This window comes from Vipera ursinii (assembly GCF_947247035.1).
Source record: "Vipera ursinii genome assembly, chromosome: 10".
NCBI classification, from domain to species: Eukaryota; Metazoa; Chordata; class Lepidosauria; order Squamata; family Viperidae; genus Vipera; species Vipera ursinii.
Genome location: NC_139520.1, coordinates 13,058,732 through 13,070,960, shown reverse-complemented (window position 1 = coordinate 13,070,960; position 12,229 = coordinate 13,058,732). Strand labels below are relative to the sequence as shown.

At 37.5% G+C, this 12,229-nt stretch overlaps 1 protein-coding gene across 1 annotated transcript in view; it reads left to right on the top strand.

Annotated features, from left to right (window-relative positions):
- The window catches only part of CMTM4 (CKLF like MARVEL transmembrane domain containing 4), a 35,555-nt gene that overhangs the window by 1,228 nt on the left and 22,098 nt on the right, over positions 1-12,229 (top strand). The gene's annotated exons all lie outside the window — the stretch shown is intronic.

Below are 12,229 nucleotides of genomic sequence, written 5' to 3'. Positions count from 1 at the left end.
TCCTTCCCCTGTGTTTATGTTCCCTATCCTTGTAGCGAGGGGTAGCCCCTGGTGTGTTTTTGAAGTGTGGGTGATGGGAATTGTTGCCCAGTGCTATAGGAGGGTATCTCGTTGGATAAGACCAGGGGTCTTCAAACTTGGCCCTTTTATGACTTGTGGACTTCAAGTCCCAGAATTCCTCAGCCAGCTTTGCTGGCTGAGGAATTCTGGGAGTTGAAGTCCACAAGTCATAAAAGGGCCAAGTTTGAAGACCCCTGGATAAGACTCTTCTAAATATACTCCAAAAATTAACAGGTGTAGAAAATACAATCCATGTATTTTCACCTAATAGGGGGGTTTTTTGGGGGGGTATTTTTGTGTTATTTGTATTTGGGTGAGTTGTATCAGTCTGAGGACATTAAAGTATGATAATCTATAAAAGCTTCTGCCGCAAATCTGTGGGTTCTTTTGTTGGTTGTGTCCGAGCCTGTGGAACTGGGGAAATTCATATTCCATTTGGAAATCTTTGGAATGGGATAAAGAGGATTATGTGCTGTACTGGATAGCATATTACTTTTCTTTTTCTGCTTCTCTCCTTTTGAGCAACTACTTTATGGTTATGGGAAGGGAAAGGAAAACTTTTCATCGAAATAATTTTCTTTTCTTTGTTCCTCATTCCTGTAATTTCATCAGTATTTTCAGTTTTGGTTCTGCTTGATTAGGGAGCAGTTTGGCAACAGGTGACATTCCATAAGGTTATTTACATTTATCCAGTTTTGCAAGGTCATTCTTTGTAACTGGGGGGAGGGAAATAGGAGATAAGATGTCCTCTTTTGTTCTTTTATCTCTTCCCTAGAGGTGTGTTCTAGAAAGTGTTTGCAATGTCTTTTCTCCTTTTAGCTGATAGGTCTACCTATGCCTTTGTTTCTGTAGCACTGCAATACTGACATGTGTGGGTCTTTTGGTCTCTTGACTGTTTCATTTGAAATGAAAATATGTGAAACTGGAAGTACGTAGAAGATGTGGTTTTTACTGTGTTAGAGAAATACCAGCAATTTGTTATCATTTGTTTTTGTCTGTCTCATGTTGCTCAGATGGCTCCAAGTGGGTTATAAAACTTCTAGTGTTTAGAAGTTTTATTTCCCATTTGGTCAATAAAATTCCTCAAAACAGTTTTAGGCAATTGATGGGAAACTTACACTAGAGTAGCTGAAGTATCACAGCAAAATGCAAAAACAGTGAAAGCAGGTCTAAAAGTAAAAAATATTTCCAAAACTCCAGTCAAATGAGAAAGCGTTGTCTGTTGGCCTTAAAGTAGTGTTTCTCAATCTTGGCAACTTTAAGGCCTGCGGACTTCAACTCCCAGAATTTCCCAGCCAGCCATGAGAAACACTGGCCTAAAGGCTTTTTAAAGAGAAAGACAATTGTGCTTTTGGAGGGAATGTCATTAGTCAGTGTGTATTGAAAAATCCTTGTTCTGTAGCCCAACAGATCTGGCCTTGAAACTTAAGGAATAGTGGCTTCCAAAGATTTTATAATGGAAAGGCTTTCAGTTTCTCTTGCCGCAAACAATTGTGAAGGCAGAAGGCAAAATGAGCTGGCAGTTCAGCTGGTGGAGTGGGGGAGGTGCTGAACCTGATATACTATCTTATCTTCCAAATACAGATAGTCCTTGACTTACAACAGTTCATTTAGTGACTGTTCGAAGTTACAAAGGCACTGAAAAAGTGACTTATGACCATTTTCCCCACTTACGGCTCTTTTAGCATCCCCATGGTCGGGTGATCAAAATTCAAATGCTTGTGTTGATGGAAAAGTCTTCATCATAGTTCAGTCCAAGCCAGGAATAAACAACATGGCGACTGCTTTAGAAAGAAGGTTGCAGTTTATTGAAGAGGAGAGCCAGACAGAAAGATGGCTCTGGAAGAAAAGAGAGTGAGCACATGTAGGGAGTGGGTTTTTATACCCTCTGGAGCCTTTTGTTTGGAGGTGTTCCTGTGGCATGAACTTTGACTTGAGTCTGAGTGTGCCTTTCTGGTCTTCTGATGGTGGTGGGTTAATTCTATTATGTCCTGTCTTAGACTTTGGGTGGAGTATATAGATTTTAGGTCTCTCTGTCTTCTTAAACTTCTAGCTTCAACCTTCCTGAATGGATTACAGTATTTACATCTGCATTTCTATAGAGCTGGTTTCTGCTTGGGGGAGGGAGACTTGGAGCTATTAAAAAAACTGGGCATGCTTTTCTGCCTTTGAGGAAATATATTTTTCTGCCCTTTTAATATTTCCTTCTCTGGAGGGCTGACTTCCCATACTTGGCAACAGGCATGTATTTATAACGGTTGCAGTGTCCCAGGATCATGTGACCACTTTTTGCAGTTTGCTGAGAAGCAAACTCAATGCGGAAGCCAGATTCAACAACCATGTTACTAACTTTAACAGCCACAGTGACTCACTTAACAGCTGTGGCAAGAAAGGTCATAAAATGGGGCAAAATTCACTTAACAACTGTCTTGCTAGGCAATGGAAATTTTGGACTCAGTTGTGGATATAAGGCCAGTGAGAACAGCAGCAATACGTTTACCAAGCCACAAAGTGATTTATTATAAATTAGTTTGGATAGTTTAAGGTGTGGCCACAGAAATAGCTACCATCATAAACTATTAAACATGAAAAGTTTCTGATGTGATACTGTATGTTGAATGTATTGTAATGTTGATTTTTTTTCCTGCATTGACTGCTCGTTTGTTAATAGCATAATAGCTTTAATTTTTCATCTGCGATTTGTATCTTAATAGCTTTGATATATACCCCCATCATACATCTCTTTGGGCACGGCCAAATTCAGTGCTGATGTCCTAGTTAAGTGTTTTTAATGGCATTTCAAGAACAGAGATATATATCTCAGGGACACCAAATTTTGGTTTACTATAATTGAGTCATTATTTAACATTGTGTGCATAAACAGTTGTAACTTGGGCTTACATGTTTCAGTCTTCTTATGTACTCCTTAATTGGAATACTATAATGGCAGCAGCAAATCATAATTTGGGCTTCAGCTCAGTGTGCACAAATGAAAGTTTAATGCCTTAAGACAAAAATTTTCCTGTTAATGTGAATTAGAAGTTTCCGGCAGCATTTTTTAATTAGCAAGACTGCAAACTTGATGTTCCTATTTGCTCATGTCAGGATGACCTAAATATACAGGATGCTTATTTTATGGATTTAACTAGAGAATTTTTAAGGGTACATTTTCCAGAGGCAGCTTTATGAACTTGGAAAAAAATCTGGGCGATTGGTAGAACTTGTCCAGCCTGAGAAAGGTAGCTAGTATGTTTTATACTGGAAGGAACGACGTCCATATAGTCATTTCTATTTCTGTTCTAAGAATGCAACAAAATCTCATATGTGGAAAATAGCTCATACCACACTGGCTACTGGAACTAGATTTTTGTTGTGGTTTAACAAGAAGACATTGTTGCACGGCATTCAAGTAAATATATTACCCCTGATACTGCAGTTCTGTTTTTATTTGAATTCACTGGTTACAAGATGATAAAAATCTACATTTCGGTATTCCTTAGGTCCCTGATTTATTGGTTTGAACATTTTAAAAATGCTAAGTTTGCAGTCATTTCAGAACAATTTGAGGTTTATTATCTGATTGGAAGAGCTGTCATGAACAACTGTAATCTGACATTTAAAATCCGTCCTTTGTTTTCTATGTGTTTTGTTTAAACTCAAACCCACTATTAAAAAAAAAGCAAAATACAAGATGAACATAATTCAAAATTAGTGTTTATGTATTACTGTACTTTAAAGTCACATTTATTGAGATGTTATTATAAGATCAAAAGAAAAGCACAATTATTTTCAGTAATTAGATTTTATGAGCAAATAATACAAGAGCAATTGTTATACTAATTGTCTTCTATGCCAGTAGGATAAAGAGTTTGGAAACTATAAAATGTAGACTCTATGGCTGCTTTTTAAAAACATTTTAAAATTTTGGAGCTCCTCGTGTTTTGCAATTAAATATATTGCAACAAATGTACTTATTGTCTTGATGCTCAGGTTAGCCCATCTAAGCTAAATTGCACCTTTTAGCTGAATTAGTTATAGAACAATTCTATACAGTCAACTTGCTATTAATTTTTTTCCAGGGACAAAAAAAGGTTGCTGCTTACAACAAGACACAGTAAGATATAAGAAATCTACATTGATATTTCAGTTACTATTTATTGCAGTTGTGTTTGGAAAAAGGTTATGTTTTCTACATAACTTTTTGTTCTCCAGATTCATTGGTAGTTTTCTGCCTAATTGCAAATAGCAATTTTATCTCCCAGTTGTTCAATTTGGTGTAACGGGCTCTTTTGGAAAATATTTACTTGAGGCCCCCACCCCTGTGACTATATGGTGGTACAATATATAGATGGTGGTATTGCACTTCAGGGTGCTTAGTGACACATTATTGGCAGGCGGTTTAAACACAGTGTGGGAAGCTTTGGCGCTATAGGGAACGTGAAATGTTTTTTTAAAATTCAGACAGTGGAAAATTTGTTCTTTTGGGGCATAATTTGAAACACATTTGTGTGGCTTTGTTTCAACCAAGGGTATAAGGTAATTTTTTTTTAATTGTCCTATGAAAAAAATCCTTGAAGTATCCTGGTTCTGTTGGAATTATAACCAGAGTACTTCAGGAATTTTAGGTCCTTGTTGGTATCATTCTGTTGGTGTAGGTTCCTTCAAGCGAGTTGTGTTCTATACAGTAGATGATGGCGATAGATGCCTGTTTAGAACAGATTACGGTATTTGGTAGAAAAATACTAGGTAGGCCTTGACTTATTGCCACGTCTGAGCCCAAAAATGTCCATTACTAAACAAGACAGTTGTTAATTGAGCTTTGTCCCATTTTACAACTTTCCTTGTCGCAAGTTGTTAAGTGAATGATTGAAATTGTTAAGTTTGTAACATGGGCGCGACGTGAATCTGGCTTCCCCATTGACTTCGCTTGTCAGAAGGTTGCTAAAGGTGATCATGTGAGCCTGGGACACTGCAACTGCCATAAGTGCATGCCAGTTGCCAAGCATCCAAATGTTGATCGTGTGGCCATAACAGTGTTGCAGCGATTGTAGGTGTGAAAAATAGTCATAAGTCACTTTTTTCCGGTACTGTTGTAACTTCGAACAGTTGCTAAATGAATGGTTCTAAATCGAGGACTACCTGTATTGTCTGTATTGAGCATACAGAAGTAAGTTGCCAGAGAATTTTTCTTTCTTTGTCTATTTTGTGTGTGTGTGTGTGTGTGTGTGTGTATGTGTATGTGTATGAAAGAGAGAGAGAGAGAAGATCACTGTTGCCTTGGCTGGCAACATATTCTCTTTGTCATTAAAATTTTACAGTTTTTTTTATCACAAATAAATAGAATAATTCTCCTTGGTTTGATTTTGAAGAATGCATTCTATAAACTTAATTCTTCCTTTTTAAAAATATTATGTATTGTTTTATCACAGAAAATAAAATACAAAACAGTAAAACAAAATGAAGCAAAACAAAAGCATACATTCAACCGGAACAACAACAGAAAAGAACAAAATATTAGAAAACTGAGGAAAAAGTGATCAATTAATTTAACATTTAACATTTAACTGGTAGGATCCAGTCTGGCTGGATGCTAAAAGAAAAGAAAAAGCAGTAAATTCTCCTCTTAATGAGAGTAATTCTTCCTAATGTGAACTGTGGAATGGCACATTCCATACACTTTAATGGTGGGAGGCCAAGTTTCTTATCTATTGTATTAAACAAGTCCTTTATTGAAGCCCCTGTTGAAAGAATAGACAAGAACTGTACTCTCTTTATGAGGATGACCTCTCTCTGCCTCTTTTTAACCACATCAACTTCCAATATGATTGATTTAGTAGTAGAATAAGCAGAGCTTTTTTTGTAAAAGAAAAAGGTGCCGGAACTCACACATGTCATACAACCCGCCTTGCCTACCCTACAAGGTTCCATCCAAAAAAGGTGCCGGAACTCCGTTCTGAGCGTTATATGAGGAAAAAAAGCCCTGAGAATAAGTGAAAGAGTTAAGAAGAACAGCTGGATGTTTTCTCTGTAGGAATGATGTTCTTATAATATGTTGCTTCTGCATGTTTCCCTCATAATTGGTGCTTATCTAGTTTTGAGGCAGGGGAACTTGTGTCCACCAGATGTTTTCAACTCCAGCCTTTATAAGATTATGGAAATTGTGATCCAAAATATTTGGAGAGCCCAAAGTAGCTGACTCCTATTCTTATAGAAATCAGACAACTACGCACAAAGGGTGTACTAATGCTTTTTAAATGCCATGTCATTGTAAGAGTTCCTCTGGGCACATTTACTCTGTCTAGAACTTTGTGTTGGAAATTTTAACGCCACCCTACGTAACACTTTTTGGAGTATTGGGCAGGAACATTTTTAGAACAGTAATTGTCACGTGCAGTGCTTCAGAACTATGTCTATGAAAGTATTCTCCTTGCCAGATACTTGCAGAAATCTAAGGATTATGCAGAAGCATTTTGAAGTCGGGACGGCTGCAGAATTCGGTGGAGGTTGCTCAAAGAGACTTCATGCAGATTTAAAGGACTGATCAAGCTCCTAAAACTCATGATTTTTGTCTTATTTTCTTTTTAGCATGTTTTGGTATTCTGTTTTAATTTAAAGGTGGTTTTATTTTTGAGAATGTTTCTTTTATTCTACGATGGTTTGGACTGTTGGCTACTTAGAGCATTCAGGAATGGACAAAAAAGGCTAGAAAACAGGAGACTTTGTGGGTGATTTGGGGCCATTCTTTCTCTCTGTCCCTCTTCCTCTCTCTTCCTCTCTTTCTCTCTCTCTCTCTTCTCTCTCTCTCTCTTCTCTCTCTTCTCTCTCTCTCTCTTTCCCTGTCTCTCTTCTTTTCTCTCTCTCTCTCTCTTCCTTCTCCCCACCCCCTTTCTCTCTCTCTCTCTCTCTCTCTCTCTCTCTCTCTCTCTCTCTCTCTCTCTCTCTCTCTGCCCAACCCATCTTGCAGGGTTGTTGTGGGGAAAATAGGAGGAGGAAGTATTGCATATGTTCACTGCCTTGAGTTATTTCTAAAAATACCAAAGGCGGGATACAAACAGACAAACAAAATGGCCCTTTAGAGCCTTAAAGGTTAAAAGCAATGCCTTGCATCAAAATATGTTTATATACTACAAGCCTTTTGAAATATCTATTTGTTACATATGTTTAATGATTGCTCACAGTTACATTTTTTCCCCCCAGTGTTTTTGCATTTAATATATTTTGGCCTTCCTGTTTGGATTGTTTGAACTTTGAGAATAAGCTGCCTTCATGAGTTGAGCTAGTCGGTATAAATTTGGTAAATTAAAAATATGCAAAGGTGGCTTAGCATAGCAAGGATATCTGAAATTCTTCAAGGGGTTGTGGAAGTATTAGTAGAAACCACTGGACAACGGAGGCAAGAAAGGGCAATATATTAATGCTATTTTTCATACTAATAGATCGCTTTGCCTTGACGCCCAACTCCACCCATTTTTGCATAGGTTGTGTTTACACAGTATTGTTCATCTGTTCCCTGTATTTGTACAGTAATGTAAGACAGTCACCTTTATTTCTCTTTTTTAGTTCAACTCAATAGTTGGTCAGGATATAAGTTGACTGATTGGGTTGATTATTTAACAATATAGGACACTGTTGTTTTTTTAAAAAATGCTACCTGTTTGAGCTAGAGTGTGTATGTTGATTTTGATGTACAATCACCCTAAAATGCTTAGTATTTAAGTTATTTATTATCCCTGGGAAATGAGTTTGTTTCTAGAGCAGGGGTCTTCACACTTGGCAACTTTAAGACTTGTGGACTTCAAGTCCCAGAATTCCTCAGCCAGCTGGCTGAGGAATTCTGGGAGTTGAAGTCCACAAGTCTTAAAGTTGCCAAGTGTGAAGACCCCTGCTCTATTGGTTCTCTGATTATATTCAACCATGTTTGACCGTCTAGAATTCTTCTTGGTGAAGAAATAACGTTCCTTCTTTGAAATGTGGTTCTTCAGTTGGTGTTTAGAATGGTACTGGTGTAGGGTACTTTTTTGGGTAAAGTGAAAACAATAATATGGAGGACCCTATACTAGAATCAGACAGAGGAAGGTTGCTTTTAAAAACTTTATTTGATGGCTGTTTATTTTATTGTCTCCTGAAATGATTGTCTATATGGTGGAATTAGGTAGGATTATCTTGCCATGAGGTAAGATAGAGAAATTTGTTATAAATAATAAAACGTGTACATTTTGATGCTTATTGATGTTGTGCAGAGAATGCTGTGTTGTGAAAGTTACCAAAAAGAACACACAACTATAATTAGCAACAAGATAAACATAGGTCATGAAAAGAATTGTAAATATTTCTTAGCTACATCCTAAGCTATTTATTTGGCAGCAAGAGAATGACTGTTTAAACCACTTTGAATATATCTTCCACAGACAGATGCCCATAGAAAGTAAGGATACTATTCTTTTCTCCACAATCTTTTTACAGCCTTTGGTGCATTTCCTGTAATTCCACTGTTAATATTATTTTTTTGGTTTTTGCTTTTCTATTTTGGTGGTTTGCTTATGAAATTTTTGCATAATTTGTTCCTGTTAAGCATCATATGGCAAAAAAAGAATGCTGCGTGCATGCACACCAGTGGGCGGATCATAACAAGGTGTTCTTTGATTTTTATCCTCTGCTGCTTTTCTGTCTCTTTCCTCATTCATCCATAGGTACTTCTGAGAAGATTTGTGGGGCCAGTGAAAGCAAATTATTACATTACAAAGGCGTACCAAGTCAACACGAACTAACCATTTGGTTCTGCTTTGAGCACCTTTTTCCTCTTCAAATTTAGTGTTGCCATATATATTTTTTTTACAAAGAAACGTTACTTCTGTAAAGAATACTATTTCACCGTTAGATTTGCATCAGGATAACAGAATAACAGGTCTTCTAGTACAGCTCCTTACTCATGCAGGAACCCCTGGCCTATACCATTTCAAACAAATGGTTATCCATACCTTCAGTGTTGGAGTACCCACAACTTCTGGAGGCAAGTCATTCCACTGATTAATTGTTTCGACTGTCAGGAAATTTCTCCTTAGTTCTAGGTTGTTTCTCTCCTCGATTAGTTTCCATCCATCAGGAAACTGAAAAGGTAGGTAGAGATAAGGCACAGAAATGAATTCATAATAGTAGTATTTTTAAATATAAGATGCTAGCTTAAATGTGTGAAACACCTACACACGTACTTGCACCATTTAGAGAAAAATGATGTGTGTCTCTTCCTCCTCCCTCAGCCCCATCCATTGTAAGCATACACAAGTAGTCTTTGACTTACAACGATTTGTTTAACAATGTTTGAAGTTATAAAGTGACTTAATGATTGATCTTCGTACTTAGGACCATTGAAGTGTCTGTGGTCACATGACTGCGATCCGGGTGCGACCGGCTTGTGTTTACAACAGTTGCATTGTCCAGGGGTCAGGTGACTGCCATTTGCAATCTTCCCAGCTGGTTTCCAACAAGCCAAGTTAAAGGGGGAACCCCGTTTTGCGTATAATTTTTTGAATGATTGTTGCAAAAGAGGTTGTAAAGTTGGGTGCAGTCACATGGTGGCTTACTTAATGACTGCATCACTTAGGATGCAATGGACGTGCTGGTTCCAATAGTAATCATAAGTTGAGTACTCTATAAGGCAGAATTGTGCTTTTGTTTTGTGGCTTTTTGACATTGGATTCTTCCCATTAAGACAAAACGAAAGAATGAGAGAGAGATAAAAGATGAGAGGATAACTAAAATGTGCTGATGTTATCTGACTCTTTTGTGAAATTTCTGTAAAGTACATGCTAAAAAGTCTGTCTGGAAAGTTTTTCATACGCTGTTTGGCAAGTTTCAATACTCTTTTCTTCTCATTTCCTAACTGAAGTTCTATATTTAACTTTTTTTTTCTTTAATGGGCCTAGTGTAGGGGCCTGCAACTTTGACAACTTTAAGACTTGTGGACTTCAGCTCCCAGAATTCCTCAGCCAGCAGACCCCTGGCCTAGTGCAATGTAGTGCATAACTCTCTTCTTTTGCTGTCACTCTGTCTTCTTGCGGGGCAATCATTTTTTGTAACCTATTTAATTGTAATTACTTTGTTCTTAATTGATGCTGTGTAGTCAACAGCTGAGCTTGGCAGAAGATCTACTTATTTATTGCTTCTGACTTTTGAGATGCTTCCCGAGATTGGTAGCTATGTAATTATGAATTCAAATCTTCCAATTATGACACATTGTCCTATAATTCCTTCAGGACATGTTTACAGCTAAGCAGAATTAATTACTCAGAAAAACCTCAGAGGGAAAAATTGCCTTTGATTTCACTGTTTTGCACCAGCGTGACAAGGAGAGAAGGAGATAAATTCGAATTCCTCAAAAGCCAGAATACTTTGCTTAAAAAAAAAATCAAACAGTACAGTAAAGGTTTTTTAAAAAGAGTTTAAAGACAGAATCAATGATAGGAATAACAATTCACAATTTACATTAAGTGATCCATCTGTGTGAAAAATATGAAAAACATGGCTTTTCTCAAGCAGATTCAAGTGATTTTATCCCATCATGTCTTGGGACAAAATTGGATGGATTCCATGATGATTTTGGATAGAAATTTTGTTGCATTTAGTTGTAGTTTATTTTGATTCTATTCTTTTGTTCTACTATTTCAGGGGTGTCAAACTCAATTTCACTGAGGGCCGCATCAGCATTGCGGTTGCCCTCAGGGGTCTGGGCGGGTGTGGTCTGGGTGGGCGTGGCCTACTGGGTGGGCGTGGCTGGAGTGCGTATGGCCTAGTGGGTGGGCGTGGCCAGCTCTACATCGTTGGCATCAAGGGTGCCTATGGGGGCCTGGGCAGGAGTGGGACAGATCTGAGGGTCTCTGGCAGAGGGAGGGTCTCTGGGCCAGGGCCAAGGCAGTGGGGGCCGTTCCCTCACTGTTTCCAGGATGGCTTCGCGGGCCGGATCCGGCCCCCGGGCCTTGTGTTTGACATGTCTGTACTATTTCCTCTAGTGTCTGCTGGGAATGGGGGTGGTGGTAGATAGACATTCTGTAAAATAAATTTTTTTCCCCACCTTTTACTTATTTAAATATGATTTTTGAACTTAGGATCCAGGTCTTTAATTCTTGTATTGCTTTTTAGAAGAGAATTGTGCCGGGTGTTGTACACTATTGAAGTGCACATGTGAGATATAATGCATTATTTATGACTGTAGGTCATCCAGAGGCAGACATGTGAAACTCGCGATGTCACGTGACGTCGTGCAACGTATCGGGATGGTTTTGCCATTGCTGGTAATGGGGTGAGTCCGCCCCGCGGGCCAGCAGTTTGACACCCCTGGGTTAGCTTTTGATAAGAGGGCCAATAAATTTTATAAATAAATAAAATTAAAATACATTTCATTTGAACCTCTGTCACACTTAATGAATATACAAGGATAATACTGAGTTTTGGTTTTTTTTGAAAACAACTCTTACTTTTGTGGAGTTTCTAAAACTCCATGGCCCATGCTTTTACATTTTTTTGAAAATTAATGTTTTGCTTTTTAAATAATGAAACATTAATGAAGCATGAAATCTATCCAGTATTTGTGTTGGAAGAACACTATATTCTTCGTGTTGTGGCTAGCAGTTGGTTTTTTTTAATATTCCTATTTTTCCAGTATGTCTATTGTTTGTCTTTTAAAGCATGTCATCTAAGAGAGATATCAGATTGAAAATTTGGAATTCCTGATATTGTGAATATTTTTTATTTGAATTGATAACATTCTTATTCTAGTGGATTCCTTTTAGCTTCTACTGTGCCCCTGATTATTTCCTTGCTAAAATTCTTGCATGGTGGCAATTGAATACCAGATAGACACTTCAACAAATCTTAAGTAACTCTGCTATTCGAAATGAAAGCTGTTACTTTAAAATGAGACTTGCTTTTTCTTTTATTCTATTTGGATATTAAGCTAAAATACAGCTTGAAATTTATTATTTATTAGAGATGTATCAACTCAAGTCAAACCTTTTTTATGGCCTTTAGGTTAGAGAACACTACAAGAAAAATATATAAACCTATATTTACTAACAAAACTAAAAAAGGGACATAGTACAATAAAATTGGATAAAATATTCATGTAGAAACAATAGTACAGGTGACACTGGCAGTCACTAACTTTTGTACTAGG